General features: G+C 35.9%; 1 long non-coding RNA gene across 1 annotated transcript; it reads left to right on the top strand.

Annotated features, from left to right (window-relative positions):
- Positions 1–15,441: 15,441 nt before the first annotated feature.
- Positions 15,442–23,459, top strand: LOC134739658 (uncharacterized). Its single transcript, XR_010126529.1, has 3 exons — positions 15,442–15,546; positions 18,372–18,459; positions 19,277–23,459. It is a non-coding gene; the product is annotated as an uncharacterized LOC134739658 (long non-coding RNA).
- Positions 23,460–24,026: the final 567 nt, after the last annotated feature.

A 24,026-nucleotide genomic window follows, 5' to 3' on the forward strand; every position in this document is an offset into this window, starting at 1 on the left:
TTTTTCTTGGACCAAATGATCACTTAGATGTCTTTCATTTAATTGCTGTATGTTCTTGGCACAGAGTTTGGTGGGGGTGGTTCTGGTTATCTCACTATTATTGACTCTTTAATTTCATTGTTGTCAAGAACAGTATAATTTCAATATGTTTAAAGTTATTGAGACATGTTCTATTGCCAGATTATTATCTATTCTGGTATAGTACTATGTGCACTTTGAAAGAAAGTGTTTTGTTGTCTGGGGCTGTATCGACGTATGAATATCAATTAAGTCAAAGAGATTGATAGTGTTGTTCAGATTGTCTATGGCTTTGATGGTCTTTTGGTTTTTGTCTAATTATTCATTCAGTTCTTGAGAGGGGCTATTAAAATATACATATATGATTGTATACTTGCCTGTTTCTCCATTTAATTCTGTCAACTTTAGCCTCCTGTCTTTTGAATCTTTGTTATTGGGCCCATACACATTCATGAATATTATGACTTCTTGAAGAATTGAACCTTTTATCATTATGAACAATCTCTCTTAATACTATTTTGTTTTCAAATCTATTTTATCTAATGTTAATATGGCAAAGTCAGCCTTCCTATGTTTACTACATATATAGATATCTTTTTTTCCAACCTACCTGTGTATTTACATTTAATATGCATCACTTTTATACAAAATACATTTTGTTTGTTTGTCTGAATCCATTCTAATAATATCAACTTCGATTTGGAGTGTTTAGTCCATTAACATTTAATGTAATGTCATGTTGGTATGATTAAGTATGGGTTTACCATTTTAATTTTTGTTTTCTACATGACTGTCCTCTATTCCTCTTTTCCTACCTTTTTGGGGGTGGTATTTAAATGTATTTGGAATTTTATTTCAATTTTTTGTTGATATTTTAGCTACTCTTCCTTGCAACCTTTTCAACTGTTGACTGAAGGGATTGCAATGTATATCTCTGACTCTTCACAGACAGTAGAGTTAATACTACTAGTTCACATAAAATATAGAAATCTAGCACATTTAGAGGTTCATATTCTCTCATCCTTTGTTATAATGGTTGTATCTCTATGATACCTACACACATTATAATCCCCTCAATAGGAAGTTATATTTTGTGCTTTAAATGCTTACATAGTTTTTAAAGGTATGAGGTAAAAAGCAAAACAAAAATTTTCATTTGCTTTTATATGGATGTTAACCATTTCTGATGCTGTTCATTCTTTCCTGAGAACCTAAATTTCTACCATTTTTCTTTATTCTAAAGAACATCTAAAGAACATGACTAATCAATAGGCATAAAGTTTCAGTTAAGCAAGATGAATGCACTCTAGAGATGTATCGAACAACAATGTATCATATACTTTAAAAAACTGTTAAGAAATAGATCTTGTCTTGTGTTATCACAATAAAATAAAATTCAAACAAAAAATATTTAAAAGTAAAGAATGTCCTTTAGCATTTCTTATAACGCTGGTCTTGTGGCAACAAATTGTCTTAGTTTATTTTATGTGAAGATGTCTTTATTTCATCTTTATTTTTGAAGGATATTTTCAGTGAAACAGACTTCTGAGTCGACAGGTTTTTGTGATTTTGTTTTCTTTTTATTACTTTAAAGACGTTTTATTCTTTCTGGACCTCATAGTTTCTTATAAGAAGGCAGCTATTAGATTCTGGTTCCCCTATATGTAATATGTCAGTTTTCTCTTTCAAGATTTGTTCTTTATCTTTGGCTTTCAACAGTTTGACTATAATATGTTTCTAAACAGGCTTATTTGTGTTCATTCTGCTTGGTGTTAGTTTAACATCTTGTATTTACAGACTTTCTGTCTTTCATGTATCTTGGGGAAATTTTTGGTATTTCCTAAAATATTTTTTTGCCCTTGTTTCTCTTTTCTCTTTCTGGGTTTCCAGTTCTGCATATGCTGGACTGCTCAATGTTGTCTCACAGCTCACCAACATTCTGCTCATTTTTTCAATTTTCTCTCCATTCTTCACCTTAGATAATTTTATTGATCTATCTTTACTTACTCTTTCCTCTGTCATTTTCATTCGGCTGTTAAATCTATCCTGTTAATATTTTTATTTTAGAAATTACATTATTTGATGCTATAATTTACATCTAATTTTCTTCCTGTATCTATTACTCTGCTGAAATTTTCTTCATTGAAAACATGCTTTCTTTTACTTCATAGACGATAAGTATTTCTGTGACTTTTAAATCTTTGTCTATTATTTCCAACATCTTATTGATCCTTGAGTTAGACTTAGTAGAGTTTATATTCTCTTGAGAATGAGTTCCATTTTGTTGGTTTTGTATGCTAAGTACTTTTAGGTTTCATCTTTAATGTTATGTATGTTAATTTGTGAAGATTCTGAATTCTGCTATTATTCTCCATTAGTATTGTTTCCTTTGTTCAGGCAGGTAATATTTCCAGCTAGACTTGTACTACAACCCCTATTCCTTGGGCAACAGCTCCAGTCTCACTTCAGTCTAATTTTTATCTAAGCTGTTCCACGTGTAGTCTGCACATACAGGCATACCTCAACATACTGCAAGTTCAGATCCAGACCACCGTGATAAAGTGAATATCACAAGAAAGTGAGTCATATGAATTTTTTGGTTCCCAGCACATATAAAAGCTATGTTTACACTATACTGTAGTCTATTAAGGGTGCAATAGCATTATGTCTTAAAAAATGTACATACCTTAATTTTAAAGTGCTTTATTGGTAAATATTGCTAACAATAATCTGAGCCTTCAGTGAGCTGTAATCTTTTTGCTGGTGGGGGATTTTCCCTTGATGTTGATGGCTGCTGACTTATCAGGGTGGTGGTTGCTGAAGGTTGGAGTGACTGAGAATTTCTTAAAACAGGACAACAATGAAGTTTGTCACATACATTGACTACTCTTTTCACACACATGAAAAATTTTTGCAGCATATAATGCTATTTGATAGCATTTTACCCACAGTACAACTTCTTTCAGTCTTGGAGTCAATCATTTCAAATCCTGATGATTCATCAACTAAGTTTATGGAAAATTCTAAACCCTTTTTCATTTTAACAATGTGCACAGCATCTTCACCAGGAATAGATTCCATCTCAAAGCACATCCTTTGCTCACCTGTAAGAAGCAACTCCTCATCTATTAAAGTTTCATCATAAGATTGCAATTCACTCCCTTCTTTAGGCTCTACTTCTACTTCTGGTTCTACTTATTTTGCTATTTCTACCACATCTGCAGGTACTTCCCTCCACGGAAGTCTTGGACCCCCCAAAGTCACCCCTGATGACTGACGGTTAGAATCAACTTCTTCCAAACTCCAGTTAATGTTGATAGTTTTACCTCCTCCTTTGAATCATAATTGTTCTTAGTGGCATCTAGAATAATGAATCTTTTCTGAAAGGTTTTCAAGTAACTTTTCCCAGATCAGAGTAATCACTATCTATGGCAGCTATAGCCATACACAATTTATTTCCTTTTTTTTTTTTTTTTTTTTTTGTGAGAGGGAGTCTCGCTCTGTGGCCCAGGCTGGAGTACAGTGACGCAATCTCAGCTCACTGCAAGCTCTGCCTCCCAGGTTCACGCCATTCTCCTGCCTCAGCCTCCTTAGTAGCTGGGACTACAGGCGCCCGCCATCATGCCTGGCTAATTTTTTGTATTTTTAGTAGTGAGGGGGTTTCACCGTGGTCTCGATCTCCTGACCTTGTGATCCGCCTGCCTCGGCCTCCCAAATGCTGGGATTACAGGCTTGAGCCACTGCGCCTGGCCTATTTCTTTTTTAAATTGAGTTAGCACATTTATTCAATCTACTGTGTATTCTCATACATTTAATTTTTATCTTAAAACATTTACAGAGGTCAATTTACTATTATAGTATAAAATATACATTAGTTTCAATCTACATCTTAAAAATATGATAAAATATGAAAAAGTACTGTTTCATATTTTATCATATGTATAAAATATTCAATACTCATCTTGTTTTCAAGATTAGACAAATAAGCTTCCACAAAGGAATAAGACCCTGTGTCTAAGGTAAGGTTTGTTTTACTTCATACCTTAAAAGTTTACACATTTGAAAGTATTATTGGTGTGATTTTTTTATTTTATTTATTTATTTATTTTTTTTTTTGAGACAGAGTTTTGCTCTTGTTGCCCAGGCTGGAGTGCAATGGCGTGATCTTGGCTCACCGCAACCTCTGCCTCCCAGGCCCAAGCAATTCTCTTGCCTCAGCCTCCCGAGTAGCTGGGATTACAGGCATGCACCAACATGCCTTGCTAATTTTGTATAAAATGTTTCATTTTTAATATGCATACATCAACATTAATTGGGATACAGTGAGGAAGAAAAAATTGAGGTTTAAAATTTCTCATTAGATATACAAATACCTAGCCCTAAGTAAAATTTTAAGGTATTTTTGTTTTGACAAAGACATCATATATTTTACTTGCTTGTTATTTAGTTCAACTAGTGAGTAATGGAGATAAAGGGGAACTACAAACAACTGCACACAGAAATCAGAAAGGACAAAAACAAATGGAAAAATATTCCAAGCTCATGGATAGGAAGAATCAATATCATGAAAATGGCCATACTGCCGAAAGCAATTTATAGATTCAATGCTATTCCCATTAAACTACCATTGACATTATTCACAGAATTAGAAAAAGCTATGATAAATTCATATGGAACCAAAAAAGGGCCCAAATAGCCAAGACAATCCTAAGCAAAAAGAACAAAGCTGGAGGCATCAGGCTATCTAACTTCAAACTATACTACAAGGCTACAGTAACTAAAACAGCATGGTACTGGTACAAAAACAGACACATAGCCCAATGGAACAGAAAAGAGAACTCAAATAAAATCACACAACTACAACCATTTGCTCTTTGACAAACCTGGCAAAAACAAGCAATAAGAAAGGATTCCCTATTTAATAAATGGTGCTGGGAGAACTGGCTAGCCATATGCAAAAAATTGAAATTGGATCCCTTCCTTACACCTTATACAAAAATTAACTCAAGATGGATTAAAGACTTAAATATGAAACCCAAAACAATAAAAACCCTAGAAGAAAATCTTGTCAATACCATTCAGGGCATAGGCACAGGCAAAGATTTCATGACAAAAGCACCAAAAGTAATTGCAACAAAAGAAAAAATTGATAAATGGAATTTACTTAAACTAAAGAGTTTCTGCACAACAAAAGAAACTATGATCAGAGTAAACAGACAACCTACAGGATGGGAGAAAATTTTTGCAATCTATCCATCTGACAATGGCCTAACATCCAGAGTCTTCAAGGAACTTAAATTTACAAGAAAAATAACCCCATTAAAAAGTGTGCGAAGTATATGAACAGTACACTTCTCAAAAGAAGATATACATGCAGCCAATAAACATATGAAAAAAAAACTCAACATCACTGATCATTAAAGAAATGCAAATCAAAAACACAATAAGATACCATCTCACACCAGTCAGAATGGCAGTTATTAAAAAATCAAGAAACAACAGATGCTGGTGAGGTTGCAGAGAAAAAGTAATGCTTTTACACCATTGGTGGGAATGTAAATTAGTTCAACCATTGTGGAAAACAGCATGGCAGTTCCCCAAATATCTAGAAGCAGAAATACCATTTAACCCAGCAATCCCATTACTGGGTATATACCACAAGGAATATAAATCATTCTATTATAAAAAATACATGCACATGTATGTTCATTGCAGCACTATTCACAATAGCAAATACAAGGAATCAACCCAAATGCCCGTCAATGATAGACTAAATAAAGAAAATGTGGTACACCGTGGAATACTATGCAGCCATAAAAAGGAACAAGATCATGTCCTTCACAGGGACATGGATGGAGCTGGAAGCCGTTATCCTCAGTAAACTAATACAGGAAAAGAAAATCAAACACTGCATGTTTTCACTTATAAGTGGGAGCTGAATGATGAGAACACATGGACACATCAGGGAGATCAACACACACTGGGGCCTGTTATGGGGTGAAGGTAAGGAGAGCATCAGAAGAATAGCTAATGGATGCTGGGCTTAATACCTAGGTGATGGGTTGATCTGTGCAGCAAACCACCCATGGCACACGTTTACCTATGTAACAAACCTGCACATCCTGCACATGTACCCTGACACTTAAAAGTTGATTTAAAAAAAAAAAAGACAGCTAAAATATATTTAAGATACATTCAAAATATTTCTATTTTAAAAATTAGTTTAACCTTTGACATTTAAAATATCCCAGAAAATTAAATCTGGAAAGATTAGTTTTCCAATGTGCCAAATGACTGAGGTTTTACTGATTTTAGGAAGTCTAATTCATAAATTTATCTACATTACATAAAATGTATTTCTTAAATAACAAAACTTGAAAGTTAAAATCACTCCTTAATTCGTGGGCTTCAGAATGGGTGTTGTATGAAAACAATCTTCTACTATATCTCCATCAGAGCACTTGGGTACCTAGGAGCCTTGTCAGTGAGCAGTAATATTTTCAGAGGAATTTTTTTTTTCTGAGCTATTAGTCTCAACAGTGGCCTTAAAAAATTCAGTAATCTAGGCTATAAACAGATGTGCTATCATCCAGCCTTTGTTGCTCCACGTATAGAGCACAGGCAGAATAGATTTAGCATAGTTCTGAAGGGCCCTAGGATTGTTGAAATGGTAACGGAGCACTGGCTCCTACTTAAAGTCACCGGCTACATTAGCCTCTGTCGGCCTGTCCTTTGAAGCCAGACATTGACTTCTCCTCTCTAGCTATAAAAGTCCTAGATGGCATCTTCTTCTAATAAAAGTCTGCTTTGTCTACATTGAAAATGTGTTGTTTAGGGTAGCCACATTCATCAATGATCTTAGCTAGATCTTCTGGATAAATTGCTGCAGCTTCTATATCAGCGCTGTTGCTTCACCTTGCACTTTTATATTATGAAGAAGACTTCTTTCCTTAAACCTCATGAATCAACCTCTGCTAACTTCAGTCTTTTCTTCTGCAGCTTCCTCACCTCCCTCAGCCTTCACAGAATTAAAGAGAGTTAGGGCCTTTCTCTGGATTAGATTTTGGCTTAAGGGAATGGTTTGATGTTTTATCCAGACTATTAAAACGTCCTCCATATCAGCAGTAAAACTGTTTCACTTTCTTGTCATTCATGTGTTCAGTGAAATAGCACCTTCCATTTCCTTCAAGAACATTTCCTTTGCATTCACAATGTAACTGTTTGGCACAGGTGGCCTAGCTTTTTGGCCTATCTTGGCTTTCAATATGCCTTCCTCACTAAGCTTAGTCATTTGCAGCTGTTGATTTAAAGTAGGAGATGTATGACTCATCCTTTAACTTGAACATTTAAAGTCCATTATACGGTTATTATTTGGCTTAATTTCAGTATTGTTGTCTCTCAGTGAAGAGGGAGGCCAGAGGAGATGAAGAGACATAGGGGGATGGCCAGTCTGTGGAGCAGTCAGAAAACACACAATGTTTACCACCTAATTTGGGTGTAGTTTGTTGAACCTCAAAACTATTACAATTGTAACATCAAAGATCACTGATCACAGATCACCATAACAGATAAAATTTTAAAAATGTAAAACATCGCTAGAGTTACCTAAATGTGACACACAGACAGGAAGTGAGCATTTTCTGTTTTAAAAAAAAGAATGGTGCTAATAAACTTGCTCGGCACAGGGTTGCCACAAACCTTCAATTGTAAAAATTTAAAAAAAAATGCAAAGTCTGTGAAGCCTAATACAGTACAGCAAGTTAAAATGAAGTATGCCTGTGTAACATTCAGGGGAAAGTCAGAGGCATAGGGAGACCGATACTCTCTCTAGCTCTTTACCTTCTGGAGTTCTCCACACTCTTTGGCATTCATGGATTACCAGCTTCACTTTTGTTGTTCCTAGGGCCAGAAAAACAAGAGATTTTCTACATGTGCTCCTGCTGCCACTGCCCATGGTACTCTGTCACCATTAGTGTATCCTGTGTCACTCAGTGGACACTTAGTACTAGGCTGCAGGACATGAAGAGGGAACTTAGTGGCATAGTTGATCATCTCCCCTCCTCCAAAAATAACATGCTCTCCTCACTAAAGTAGTATACTTCAGTTCACTGTGAGTAACCTAGAGTTGCTTTTTGCATTGTTTTTAGCTTTCATAGTTGTTTCTTACAGGAAGCTCATCAGGTAGGATCTTACCCCGACATACATGGAAGCAGAAAAATTTGTAAAAATTTATAAATGTAACTCCCCTCTTTCCCTCACATCTCACATTTAATTCTTCCACAAATCTTGGTGATTATATTTTACAGATATATCCATCATCTGAACACCACCATGACTGCCACACTGTTTGAAGCCACTGACCTCTCTCCCTTGGTTTTCTGCCATAGTCTCCTTATTGGTTTTCCTCCTGGTTTTGTTCTCCTACAGTGTAGAGACACTGTAGCCAGAGCAATCTTTCTAAAACATAAGCCAAATTATGTTACTCCAGTATTGGAAATCCTCCAATGACTTCTCATTTTACTTAGAGTAAAAATCCAAATTTATTTCAATCAGCTACAAACATGTAAACGATCTGAGCCTCCACAACCTCTTAATTCCCTAGTGTCCTCCCACTTTTCCTCGCCCTTCTCTGCAGGCTCCCTGTGGTTTCTCAAACACACCACGTTGTGTTTGCTATCCCTCTTTAGAATACTTTTCCCCAGAAACGTCCATGGCTCATTCTTTCATTTCCCTCGGGTCTCTGATCAGACATTATTTTACCATGAAGCCTTACCTGCCTACCTGTATACAATAGCAATATGTTAGTCACTTTATATTTAATATTAGTGTTCATAATAAACCAAGTACTGCCCTATTCTGCCAATGAGAAAATTGACAATTAGAGAATGAAAGCAGTTACCTAAGCTCACATTGGCAGAGCCAGAATACATATTTGGGAACCTGTAACTCTTTATCCTTGAGAACTGTAGCATAAAGCCACACTTGCAAAGCTCTAGAAATGGTCAAGATGAATAAAACATATTTTTATCATAAATTAATTAAGACCTGGCAATAACCTGACATGGTTAGAACAGCCTAATCTGCTCTGATTTTTTTTTTTTTTTTTTTTTAAGAGATGGAGTCTTGCTCTGTCTCCCAGGCTGGAGTGCAATGGCACGATCTCGGCTCACTGCAAGCTCCGCCTCCCGGGTTCACGCCATTCTCCTGCCTCAGCCTCCCGAGTAGCTGGAACTACAGGCGCCCCCCACCACGCCCGGCTAATTTTTTTATTTTTAGTAGAGACGGGATTTCACCGTGTTAGCCAGGATGGTCTCAATCTCCTGACCTCATGCTCCGCCTGCCTCGGCCTCCCACAGTGCTGGGATTACAGGCATGAGCCACCGCGCCCGACCCTCCGATTTCTTTTCAATGCTTAATTCTGTCTGTGTGGATATCAGCAACTACTCAAACTCTAGTCTCTAAGATTTTGATTTCTGGAAAGATTCTCCATCTCTCAGTACATCTGTCATCAGTTCTTTCACTGAGTGCAGACCCTCGGTATTTTCCTCTCTGCATCTCCACCTGCTGTTCTCAAGCTTGGGGAGTTAGACTCGCTAGCAGCTCATGCGGCCTTGATGATAAGGTCAACAAGGCCATCCTTCCCAAAAGGCTCACAATAACTTATCTGCTCTTTCTAATGGCAAAATAGTCATGTGAAAGAACTAAATTCACCATGTTAGCCAGGATTGTTTACTAAAAATATTTTAAAAAAAAAATTAGCCGGGCGTGGTGGTGGGTGCCTGTAGTCCCAGCTACTCGGGAGGCTGAGGCAGGAGAATGGCATGATCCCGGGAGGCAGAGCTTGCAGTGAGCGGGAGATTGCGCCACTGCAAAAACACTGGATTCACAGAACTAGGAAGAGCCATCAGAGAAAGCCCCTCCACTGGGGATAGAGGAAAGTCAGGAAGTTAATGATAAAGGAAACTGGCCTCAGACAATCATCTAAAACTCAAGCAGGAAAGCAGGCAGTATTAGGGTAGCCTGAGAGTAGGTGGCATGGAGTCAATCACTGAAATGAAGATGCAAGGGAAGTATTATGGTTTTAAGAAGAACTAGTAAGACTGAGATACACCCTGGCCTCTGGAGGTCAGGAATGATGGCAGGGTTTCATGGTAAGGTTTCAAGCACACAGCAATAAAAACGGACTCACAGGTACTTAAACTGCAGTAAAAGGAGGAGACTTGATCACATAAACCAAGGCAGGTAAGAGCCCTTTTACCGTAATCATGGTTGAAGATCTATAACATGAATAGCAAGGTTGACTTCTTACTTACTTATAGATCCTTAAATTCTTCCTAAGAATAAAACCAATCCCAGTGCCTGGGGAATTCTATTAATAAATGGGAAGATTCAAGCAAAGCAAAGCCCTAATCTTTGAAATGCTATGTCAGAGGCTTTGTATTGTATTCCTTTAAACCAGGGGTGAGCAAACATGAAGTACCAGTTAGTAAATATTTTAGGGTTTGTGGGTCATACCATCCCTGTGGCAACTACTCAGCCCTGCCACTGTGCTATGAAAGCAGTTGCAGACAATACATAAGCAAAAGGGCACGTCTATGGGACAATACAATTATTGGAACTGAAATGTATTTATGGATGCTGAAATTTGAATTTCATAAAATTATCCCATGTCATAACATTTTCTCCCTGTGAATTTTTTTCTCCAATCATTTAAAAAGGTAAACATTATTCTCAACTCATAGGCCATACAGAAACAGGTGGCAGTCCAAACTGGGTGCACAGCCCATAGGTTGCCAACTTCTGCTTTAGACAACAGAGTAACTTATAGTTTCCAGTGCAAAGGATCTCTCTAGCTCCCTCATTCATTTGCAGACCAGAGAGCAACGACAACTCCTCTACGGAATGAGTGGCCAAGCCCTTGATACATAAGGCCCTCCCCAATGTACATATATTTTTGCCTCATATTTTTTATCAACAGGAGATGCAGTGTAAGAGTAATGTCCACACCACTTTTGCATGATTCTTTGACCTTTATTTCAAAACGTCATACAGTAACTTACAAAATGCCAGTATCAATATTTACACAAACATACAAGTGCACAATCAACAACTGCCTTCTTCCCAGGTTACTAGCTCTTTCCAACTCTCAGGTTTTTCTATGATTTATTAAGTTATTCTTCCCCTCTCATTTCCCCGGGATAATCTCAATAATGCTATTACAAGCAACTAGAGCTTGTTATGTTCAGTAAAATAAGCCAAGCACAGAAAGACAAATGTTGCATGTTCTCACTCACACGTGGGAGCTAAAAATGTGGTTCTCATAAAGATAGTAGACTGGTGATTATTAGAGGCTGGGAAGGGTGGGCTGGGGGATAAAGAGAGGTTGATTAATGAGTATAAATATAGTTTTATAGAAGAAATAAGACAGTGTTGATAAATCAGTAAGGTGACTATAGTTTACAATAATCTATTGCATATTTCAAAATAGTTGTAAGAGAGTAATTGGGATATTCCTAGCATAAAGAAAAGAAATATTTAAGGTAACAGACATCCCAACTACACTGATATTTATCTTTACAAATTATATGAATGTAGTTAATAATCTTATGTACCCCCAAAATATGTACATCTATTACGTATCCTAAAAAACTGAAGTAAAAAATAAAAATAAAAAAAGAAAGAAGCTAGGAACTGAAAGTTAAACACTGCTTCTTCTCATTCATGCAAAAGCTAAAAAATGTTGATCTCATAAAAGTAAAAAGTAGAACAGAAGATACTACAGGCTGAGAAGGAGTGATAAAAAGAGAATTTTCAAACCATACAAAATTACAACTAGATAAGAGAGATAAGTCCTAGTGTTCTATAGCACTATAGAATAATTATAGTTAACAGTAATATATTATACAGATATATTATACAGTTTCAAATATATAGAAGGATATCGGATGTTCCCAACACAAAGAATGATAAATGTTTCAGATGACGGATATGCTAATTACCCTAATATTATTACTATACATTGTATGTATTGAAACATCACAATGTTCTCCATAGATATGCACAATTATTACATGTAATTTAAAAATAAAATATTTTTAAAGTTAAAAAGAATGTTATCACAGTATGAATCTATATTATCACAGCAGCAGTCATATTTTCCTGGAAATAAAAGAGAATTTTATTTTACACATGTTCACCTGTTGTTGGTACTTTCGTAAAAAGAGCCCAGCATTCAAAAGAAATTGCCATGGTCTGAAATCAGTTGATGAGCTGATTAAATCTAGTGATTGTGCAAATGGAAAAAAGTACTCTTAACAACTGAACCTTTCAAATTTTCCCTGTGATTTTTCATAAATGAAAAAGTTTACATTTTTTTCATGGTGTTTTTACATTTTAAAAACTCCTCCTGACTATCAAAGTAACACATGCTTATTGGTATTTACACTTTTAAGCCTCTCCCCCTTCATCCTCAAATCTTTTTGGATACTTCCAAGATACGGCTTTAAAGAAACTTTGGGATGCTGTCTCATGTAGTTATTCTTTGCTACTGTCACACTTCTCACTATAATAAAGTATGAAAAGGTTAAAACACACATATTATCAGTCCTACCTAGAAATATTCTTTTCCCAACATAAGATAATTGAAATCTCAATTTGGAAAGTGAGAGGTAGAAGGGAAAAAATGCAACTCTCTTTAAATGTAATATAAAAAGAAATAGGGATGGAATCAAGAAATGCCCCAAGATCAAAGAATATCCTTGTTTGAAAATTTTGTACAGTTCATGCTTAATTATTCATGCTAATGGAGGGCAGGAGACATACAAAACTGAATAAACTAAAACGATTTATAATTCTACTGAAGGTCCAATAGGAGCTTCCAAGTCTGAGGGTTGATGTCTTCTTTAATTAATTTAACTGAAGACAAATAATTAATTTAATGATCTCACCACAATAAAACGGGTGGCTATGCACTTATTCAATTTGTAGATAATTGGCAGAGATCTTCTGCAAAACTATTTATAAAGCTACCCCTTGACTGCATTCTAGGCTCAACAGTAGCTAAAGCTAAATTGGAAATTAAGTGAACAGATGCATCTTTAGGTATAGATCAAACAATGAAAATAATAATAATAATAGCTATCATTCACTGACCGCTAACCATGTGCTATGTGATTTAAATGGAATCCTCATTTAATCCAATCAAAAATTCTATCAAGAAGCAATATTTTAGTTTCTATTTTACACATGGTAACATGTTCAAATTAAAATGTATCTTAAGGATTTTGAAGTCCTACTCTCTCCGTTATTCAGTAGGAGAAACTGGATTCCAGAAGCCTGTCACTTGCCATGGGTCACATCTTATTAACAAAGCTGTGGTTAGAAAAGTCTACTTACTTACTGGGACAACTTTGTCTCTCAAGCTTTTGTAGCAATACACAGTTGATATCTGTATCACGGCCACTTGATCCAGAGACCCGAGCCTCGTAAGCACTAAACGTTCTTACTTCCATCATCAGATATTTAGTGTGCACTTAAATATGTGCCAAGTAGGGTTTTAAGATCTGTGGAAGAACAGTGAACAAAATCCTGGCATACCCTGCCAGCTGTTTCCCTGCTGATGTTTTCTGGGTAGAACACCACTAGGCTTTTAATACAAACACGTCATAGAAAATACCTATTATCTTTCAATAAAATATTTTTAGAATCAAATTTAGAGAAAAAATGTATTAGAAAAAAACATATTTTCCTAAAACTCAAATATGAGTTTTAACTAAACATTATACACGAAGTGTCTCAAGTTCTATCATGAAAGAAATTGTAAAATAGCAAAATCACATGTAGATATTTTGAAAATTATGGTATCAGCACAGAAAATGTGTGTCTGGGGTGCCTCTGGTTTTAAGAAGTGGTGTGTTCCTATAAATAAGACAACTGCTTGTTCATAAGTAGATTGTCTGAAGTACCAAAAAATATTTTTTTCATGCATTTTACATTTTTGCTTGATGATAGTTTTTTACTTACAAATGTTTTACTGTTTTATACACATGTTGGGAAATTGGTTGTGGTTTTGGGTTTATGTATAATACATTACTTTCTGTCTACTACTAATAATAGGAAATGGATTCCTGGTTAACATTTTCACACAGAACATATGATTTTCTGGAACAGATTACTAATATTACAAGGGAGTTGCCTGGTAGTCAGAGATCCCTGCAGTGGTGGAGCTGATATTCTAGAGGTAATTGAGAGACAATAAACATGATAAACATGGGTATTATCCAGTCTGTTAGATGCAAATAAGCACTACAAAGAGCAATTAACCTAGTAGTCGGGTAGGGAATATGTATTTGTGTGGCAGGTACAAATGCAATTTTGGATCGAAGAGAAAGTGAACATGGAATAAAAACCCAAGAGAGGCGAGAAAGCCAACTATAGGTACATGTTGGGTAAAAACCATTTCAGGCAAAGAAAGAATCACAAAGAATATTTCTGGTGAATTTCAATAGCAACGTGGAGCTTTGCTGGAGAAATACAAGAGATGAGGAGCACAGATGGTGATGACATCAAAGAAGCAAGGATGCTGGGAAGAAAATCATACAGAAATAATGATGGTGGTAAGTGGGGAACACAACCGTTTTTTTCTGGTATCGAACCACTGTCCGTCCTTCAAGACATTTTTATTTTCTTTCTACTTTACCTAAGATAGAAGCCTTGAACATACATCTTCCCCAATCTGTTTTCTTGAGAACTGTGTGATCATAGGAACACAGTTAATTATAGGGAAGGTCTGTTTCACAATCACAATTATTTTGGCAACCAATCATCTCCCATGGTACAAAGTCCCATTTGTAAGCCACTATTATTCTTCATTTCCTAAATTCATATTTAGTACAAAATGACAGACAGAATGTGTCCTCCACTGCTGAAGTCCAAAATCACATGATACACTGAAACATGCTGACAGGCAGAATTGTGGAATCTCCCTTCCCCAGAAATGTTTAAGAATGAGACCCCTCCCAAAGGACAAGAGTCCCACCCAAAGGACAGGAGGTAGGTGGGCTTTGATGATTCCTCTCAACACAGTGATTCTTCTGTTATTTCTCTCTAGGGGTCTCTTGTGGGAGTAAATTATTTAGTGATTATAAAGAGATTTTCTTTTCTTCACAGGGAAATAACAAGCTACATAAATCATATACAGATTGCTGTCAAGTTGAAATGTTGCTAAAAACTATATACCTCCTAACCAGATAGTCTTTTTTAAAAAATACCAGAAGGGTGCTGTCATAAAATTTAATTTGATCCTGAAATGCTTAACAAAGACCAAGACATGAGGGAAGCAGAGGTCAGACCCAGACACATGGGTTAGAAAAGAGAATGATGATACAGATTCTAGCGACAGCGCTGTGCTGACACAGAGGCAGATGAGGAGAAAGACACAGAAACTTTGAAGGTGAAAAACAGGATAAATCAAAGAGGGTAGTCTGAAGAATAAGAAGAGGTTTTAAAATAGCATTTCTCAGGAAAGTGGTAAGTTGAATCTTCTTTTGTGATGATATCAGGATGTTTCTTTCTACTTCAGAGCAGCTTGAGTTTAAAGAAGGGAGACCATCATCCAGAGAGTTTAAACAAGTAGGGGTAGGAAAGGCAGCGAGGCAATTGTGACCTAGCCTGGAACATAATTAAATGTAACCAAATGACCAATAACTTATTATAACAATAAGAGAAAACAAAAACAGTGATAGTGTCATTGGGAAAATAAATTTTATCACATCTTCTCTTCATTCACGTCTTTTATTTTTAACTTGTAGAATTTAGATTTTTTAAAAACTAAAAGTTAAATATAATTCAGTTACATAAATCTAGTCTTGTTTTTATCGAGAGAATGGAAAACTTCAATATATGAAATAGCTGTAGTGTTAACTTTTAGAGCAAAAATTTTAAACAAACATGTTGACCTATTGTGAATACTATGCAATGGAAAATAAATTATTCTGGGAAAAAGTCAGTTCCAATATGGATGCCAATGAGCACTAACCACCTCATTTTGCTTGGCTGCTATTCTGATGTCTGGGCAATTCTTGATGGGTTCGGAAGCTAAGGAAGTCATGGATGGGTATGGAATGCACCTTGGAGTTAGAATCACTTTTCTCTGGTGAGAAGGAGTTAGAAGAGGAAAATTCCATGTATTGGATTCCTCTATATAAAGAACCACCTTTTAAAATAACTTAGAAATGTTGTTCATGAGTTTCAGAACTCCACAGAGCTGGAAATTTTGGCAACATAAGCCTATATGCCCATAGAGCTCTTAATCATGAGAATGAGTCCATGTGATGCCAGTATAGATGCAATTATACTATTCATACAGAATAGAATTCTTCTTCTGCTGGTGAACGATTTGGAAAATATAAACTACACTTTTTTAAGATAAATTACTTATTTTGTATTATTACAAATATTTATCAGAAAGATAAACTTTATGAGGTTTATATTTTATATAAATAAAATAGAGATTTATTAATAGCTCACTTTCAGTTAATTTGACAATGATGGACTTGCATTGCCAAGGATTTTCAGAATACAATTTCTGTGAGGCATTGAAATAGTTTTTATTCTAATATCTTAATATTCAAAACCTAATGTAAGGCTTGGGTAGTTTCATATTCTCTTCTCCCAGTTCACCAATGATGGCTTTACACAAGTAGATACTTTAAACGCACTGCGCTTAAGGGAATTACACAGAATGAGGAGTTGAGACTTAGATTTAAACTTTCTTCTGCTGCTCAGTAGCTTTATGGCCTTGGCCATTAAGCTCCCTGACTCACCTTCAATTTGGTGGGTCCCTGCATGTAACCTGCCAGCTGCTTTCACATACACTATCACATTTATCCTCACACCAGCTCTACGAGGAAATGAAACTTGGAATAAAATATTGCATTTACTGTCTAAACATTTGTATCTAGCCCAAGCACAAATAAATATACTACTTTGGCATGAGCTTGAATCCAAGACATGATTATGATTCAAATTACACCAGAATTTTACCAGAATTCAGCAAGTTTTCTACATTTTCTTTCTTCTAACATTAATACTCTCAGCTTGGGGTAAATAAACAATGTGAAGAGTCCATATTCTTCTTAGTAGAAATTCTGAAATGTGTGTAGTAAAAAAAACTACACTTCTTTTAGCTAGAGAAAGACACACCAAAGAGTGGGGTAGACAGTCCAAGGAGTGGTACTTCACTGAATTAGTGAAGGGGAATAAGAAAGGCAGAGGAATGAAAGGCATGGGACTCAAAAAGGCAACGCTTCTTGCTCAGACCTGAAGGCACTTCTGCCTTTTATTGAAGTAGATGATACCATAAGGTTTGTTGTAGGAAATGATCAATTTTGATACAATGAAAAATATGGTTTGCACAGTAATTTTCTTGACTGCAGTCCACTCCAGTGTCCTTTTTCTTAGTATGTCTTCTGTAAAGGCTTTAGCCACACAGCACTATGGCTGCGCTCCTATGTCTTAGCATTGAGACTAGCCTTAAGTTCAAGACCCTGGAATCTGAGGTGATCCTTCAGATCCCACTTTATAAAGGTGGTGACATTTTATCAAAACATATTGAAAGGATTAGAAGAAAACACATTCAGACAAAGCATCTTCCACAGGCCAAAGTGTTAACTAGATGTTTACAAAGACAAAAAATCTTAGCTCTGAGAGGTACTTGAGAGCTTAATCCACTTATTTTCTTCTAAATTGATAAATATAGAAAACTGAAGTCCCCCAAAATTAAAAAACCTTCAACACACCTTAAACAAACACTTAATAACTGTGTGAGAAAGAATGATTTGGCCACATTTTACTTAGCATACAAGAGAGTTAGAAATAAAACTCAGATTTTTCTCGTTCTTTTTAATACATTTTCCATCACCCACCACATCTATGCCCTTCTCCCAGTATCCAAGCTCTCATGGGTGTGATTCCATTCTCAGGTGGACCACTCAGTATATGATTTAGGAAAAGGTAATTTCCTTCTGTCTCAGGGTTTTATGTTTTATATCTTTCAAAAATTAAGAATGTATCTCCCAGTTCAGCACCCATCCTTGCTGTAATTACAGTTTACTGGCAGCCACAACTAATGCATGAGCAAGTAATGCATACTGGCATTCCTTAAAAATGAGTGATTAACAATAGATTATTTTCTCCTATAAATTTAAAGTTGACCCTAGCCTGGGCGACAGAGGGAGACTCCATCTCAAAAAAAAAAAAAGAAAATTAAAGTTGACAAATGATAATTCAGAACCCCTTATTTGAAGATTACAAAAATATTAAGTTTCCATCATCTTTATCATTTTCATAAATAGATGCCAGAAAATTTGACCTTGTGGTAATGTACATTTCGTTCATCTACAGTCCAACTGCAAATAATTCCTCATAAGGGTGACTGACAAGGTGAGTCCATAGTTGGTGTAACAACCAAAACTCTTTTATGTCAATTAGTATAGAATATTTATCTTTGGCTAGACATCCAAAGGCTTTCCTCTCATCTTAAAGGAAAGTCAGTTGGCTAACAAACAAGAGACTTTTTGTACCAGTGACTTATTGATATTACCTTCCCAATCTTGGCAGTCTATGAGCAATCAAAATTAAGATGTTAGAAATTATACTTACATATCTGCTTCTCAATACTGCACTAAATCATGAAGTAAACATATCAGAACGTTCCTATTTTTATTTTCTAATTAATCCTAATATGTAGCATATGGATAATTTTAAAATTAAAGACAACTTTTTTTAATAATGTTCTTGTCTTTTCCTTTCTAAATATCTTATTGTCTTCCTTTCCATTTTTCATTTCTTTGCTCTATTATCCTTAAGTTGTATGGATTTTCCCACCAGCTTTACATAAACGATCCTTCTAACTACATTTTTATAATATATATTTGTGTTATATTTTCATTAAACATTATGAAAAATCAGTTTCTGCCCTATCATATTTAAATTAACCATAACATTCATATTTTTTCTTTTTCAATTTATAAGATAGCATACAAAACTATTGCCATATATCTCCATATGTTTAAAATCTCTATTAAATTGTTTTATAAATTAAAACTTAAACTAAGTCATTTCAAAGAAATGTTTGGCCATCAGATTTGGGTGTATCTAATGTGTTTGCTCATTTTCCTCTAATAAGAAACACTCTGGGAAAATCTGTAGGGGGGAATTACTATTGACAACAAGAAGTAATTTTGCTTTTGTTATCCAGGCCTTGTCTTCTAGATTAATTATAACCATGCTGAGGAAAACAGAACTCCTGAAGCAATTAACATACTCTTTGGACAAGAAGAGTAAAGGAATCAGCAAAATTATGGTGACTGGGTGACCCAACAGAGAGGAATTAACTATTAGACATTGGTCTGAAAATGAAATGTAATGTGGTGAGAGGAAATAGTTCTGATTCATAAACAGTTATAAGACAAATTGCTATACCATCCAAAGAAGAGGTTTTAACATCCTAATCAGAAAAAAAAAAAAAAGTGTTTTACATAACAAGACTGTTGATGAAGGGAACATAATGGGCTTAACTGTTCTTGTCATACCCATAAGATGACACTATTTCTGCATTTCAGCCCATTTCAAATGTAGGTATGATTAAGAGAGCATGTTTTCTAGGTTCTAATCCTGACTTCATCACATTACTTACTAGCTACATATATTTGGGCAAGTTACCTAATCATCTTGCCTCAGTTTTTTGTTTTTTTTTTTTTATCTGTAAAGTAAGGATAACATTAGTACCTACCTCTAAGGGTTGTTGTGAGAATTAAATGAGATATACATAAAGCATTTATAATGATGTTTGGCAGATAGTATGTGCTATAGAAAATTATTAGCTGCATTTAGTGTTATTTCTGGGAAGTTCTTACATAATTCAACTCATGCCTTGCTCCTTCTTCCCCATCTTTTAACCTTTGTTTCATCTAAGCAGGTCTCCTCTCTGCCCCCACACCCACTTACTTTTCTGTCTCTAGGTGTAATAGTTTCCCAGGGCTGCCTTTAAAAGCACAGGTGAAGTATTCCTTATCCAAAATGCTTGGGACCAGAGGTGTTTTGGATTTCAGATTCAGAAATATTTGTACATACATAATGAGACATCTTGGTGATGGGATCCAAGACTACACATAAGATTTATTTATGTTTCATATAAACCTTATACACATGGCCTGAAGGTAATTTATACAATATTTTAAATAATTTTGTGTATGAAACAGTTTCAACTGCATTTGGCTGCAGGGGTGAAATTTTCCAATTGTGGCATCATGTCAGTGCTCAAAACGTTTGATTTGGGATTTTGGATTTTTCAATTAAGGATGTTCAACCTATACTACAAATTGGATGAATTATAACAACGGAAATGTATTGTCTCACAATTCTAAAGTCCAAAATCAGGGTATCAGTAACATTGATCCCTTCTGAAGGACCTAAGGGAGAATCTACTCCATGCCTCTTTTCTGGTGCAATCCTTGGTGTTTCCCGGCTCCTTGACAAACTGTTTCAATCTCTGCCTCTCTCATCACATGGCATTCTCTTCCATGTCCGTGTCCAAATTTCTCTCATCTTATAAGGACACTAATCATTTGATTAGGACCCACTCTAATGCAGTATGACCTCATCTTAGTTGGATTACATTTGCAAAGATGCTATTTCCAAATAAGGTCACATTCACAGGCAATGGGGGTTAGGACTTGAACTATCTTTTGGGGACACGATTTAACACAAAAAACTAGGCTTTTGTTCAAACAGCTACCTATTCTTGAAATTCTCTCCCTCTCATCTGCCTTCTGTATTTTTCCTCCCATCCTTCATAGCTGACTTGGTTTTTAAAATACCCCTAACTACAACTGCATTCATCTCTCTTCATATTGCCAAGCCATTGAGAACTTAATGTATCCGGTATGTTAGTTCTCTGGCAAAGCTAGACTCTGAATAAGTGGATCCTAGGATACTTTCTAGTCTCCATGGTATTAACACTCTGTTGGTCAAAGTGGATCCTTTATAAACATTATTGATGAGTTTACTACTGTGTTAGTTTAATAAATGTATCTATGTATTGTTTGCCTCTGTTTATGAAGTAATTCTAGAATGAAGGAAAAACATATCCCAGTTGTGTCATATTATGATGCTTATCAGACCATAGAAAATAGCTTGAAAGCTCTTTCATAAGCCATTTTAACAAAAAGCATGAAGCCTTTGGTCCTTGTTCAAAAGCAACTTAAAATCTAGTTAGGAAGACAAGGACTAAAGTGAGAACAATTAGAGGAAAAGAAAGCTTCATGTTTTGTGGCATTATATAGTTATAGGCTATATTTATAAATTCTGACACAACAATAACTAGAAAACAAGGCAACACATGATAAGGGCAAACTGTACGTTCAAAATGGAAAAGAAGAGATCAAAGTTACTCTTTAAACATATAGCTGGTTTTAGACATCTTGTAGATTTGGGGATGGGGTCGTTTTCTTTTGCTTCAGTTAATTCATGAAAAAGATGTTGATGTCATTTGATTATGTAACAATTAGAATATTGTTTCACCATTTAGGGGTTTTGCAGTGTGTGTCTTTTTAATCCATTCACCAATCAAGTGACAGAAAGCTAATTCACTGCCATAAATGTCATACAATATCACAGGTGCCACAAAGATCTTGACACAATAGTTCCTTTTTGCACTGGCTGCAGTCGAAGTTGAAATCACAGGACTAGAAAAAACATCCCTGACTGTTCCCTCCTAGGATTACTCTGACTAAAGAATTTCAACCCATATATTACAGCCAAAAGCTGTCTGCCACAAGCTTTAACTCATTGGTTCTTGATGTGTTGGGCCACTTAAGACCAAGTTTAATCCTTCTCCCACATGACAGCCTTTCAAACAGCTGCAAGCAGTTATCATTCTCGCCGCATTTTCCCTCTCTCTAGCTTAAGTGGTATGACATGTTATCATAACCCTTCCCTCCTGAGCAATCTCACTTGTGTGTGCCCCACCTTGTCTATCACACTGTTAAAGGGTGATGTCCAGAACGGAATACAACTTTCAGGTGTGCACTGACAGCCACAGCATATTTATAGCAATAATGCCTCCGAAACAGCTCATGTCTCTTATCTCTTCTCCATCCTTACAGAGTAAGCCTAGTCTTTACAATAGAGAAATTCCTTTAATAGCTTCCTTCCTGGACCACTTACCACCACAATCTTCATGCTATTCTTCTTCTTTTCTGTAATATAAATATTATAATAGGATAATAGTACTTCTATAAAGATTTTTAGAGGCCCTCTATTTTCAACATAAATATCAATAAAATTTAATTCCTTAGGAAGACAGGGAAGTATAGCAACGAGTATTTTGGCATTATTACCAGTTCAATTTCTGCCAACTTCGTATTTATTTTGGGTTGAATTGCATACCCCCAAAATTCATATGTTGAAGTACTAATCCCCCGCTCCTCTACCTCGGAATGTGACCTTACTGGGAATGAGGTCATTGCACATGTAGCTAAGATGAGCCTTTGGAGTAGGCTCTAATCTACTATGATTGATGTCTTTATAAAAAGGAGAAATTTGGACACAGACACACACAGAGGCCACATGAAGATGCAAATAGTCATCTACAAGCCAAGGAGAGAGGCCTGAAACCATTTCTTCCCTCACAGCTGTCAGAAGGAACCAACCCTGCCAACATCTTGACTTCAGATTTTTAGCCTCCAGAACTGTGAGATGACTTCTTTTATTTAAGCCCCCCAGTTTGTGGGGCTTTGTTACAGCCCTAAAACAGTTATACATCACTCTTACTCATTCTCTACAAAACAGTCCTGAGCTCCAATGAACTAAGATGTGAAGTATTCATTAATTTGCTTTTGATATATAAGAAACAACCTCCAAAATTCGTGGTTCAAAACAACAACCATTTCCTTAGCTCATGATTCTGCAGATGAGAAAATTGAGCTGGGTTCTCCTAGTCAGTTGTAGTCTGGATGGGCTCCACTGAGTTTATCTCGATTCTTTCAAACTTTAAAGGTCAGCTAGCTGGGCTATGATGGTATTGGCTGGGACACCTAGGAATGATGAGACCTCTCCCCATGTGGTCTCTCAGCCTCCAGCGGGCTAGCCCCCGGAGTTCCAAAAAGCAAAAGAATAAGCCTCAATGTGAGGGAACTTCTCAAGTCTCATCTTACTTTCCGTTTTCTATTACTCCATTAGTCAAATCATAAGGGTAGGCCAGATCAAAGGGGTGGGGAAATAGATCTCCTCTTTATGGAACAGATGTGAAGTCACATTGCTTGGATGTAGATACAGGGAAATAAAGAACACGCAATTGTTCTTTATTGCCAAATTCATTCATTCATTACCAAACTTCACTCCTTCATTACCAGATTATTTCTGTGATCCCCACAGAAGGTATGAGGCATCATGAGTACAATAAACAACACATACTTGCACATGTTTGCATGCACAAAGCAAATATGGTCCCTGCTTCTATATTTCATATTATTTGAGATAATATTTAACATGAGAAAGCTTAAGTATTTATATGAAGGTATAAAATAAAAATGTCCTACAGCAAGTAAAAATATAATCAATGGTGTATATGTGCCACATTTTCTTAATCCAGTAACAAACCTGCACGTTGTGCACATGTACCCTAGAACTTAAATAAAAAAAGAAAATATATATATATATAATCAATATGCAGAAAGTAGGAGGCAGAGTCTAGAAAGAAGAGATATCTTCTAGTCAAGGAATTCTCAAACAGGAATGATGTTGTACCACAAGGGACATTTGGCAGTATCTGGAGATATTTTTTGTCTTAACTAGGGAATGGGAAGCTTTCACTGGCATTTAGTACCTAGAGGCAAGGGATGCTGCTAAATAATGCACAGAACATCTTGCAACAAAAAATTATCCAGTCCAAAATGCCAATAGTCCTATGGTTGAGAAGTCCTGTTTTAGACTGAAGATTCATACCA

The sequence above is a fragment of the Pongo pygmaeus genome, chromosome 5, assembly GCF_028885625.2.
Source record: "Pongo pygmaeus isolate AG05252 chromosome 5, NHGRI_mPonPyg2-v2.0_pri, whole genome shotgun sequence".
Taxonomy (NCBI): Eukaryota; Metazoa; Chordata; class Mammalia; order Primates; family Hominidae; genus Pongo; species Pongo pygmaeus.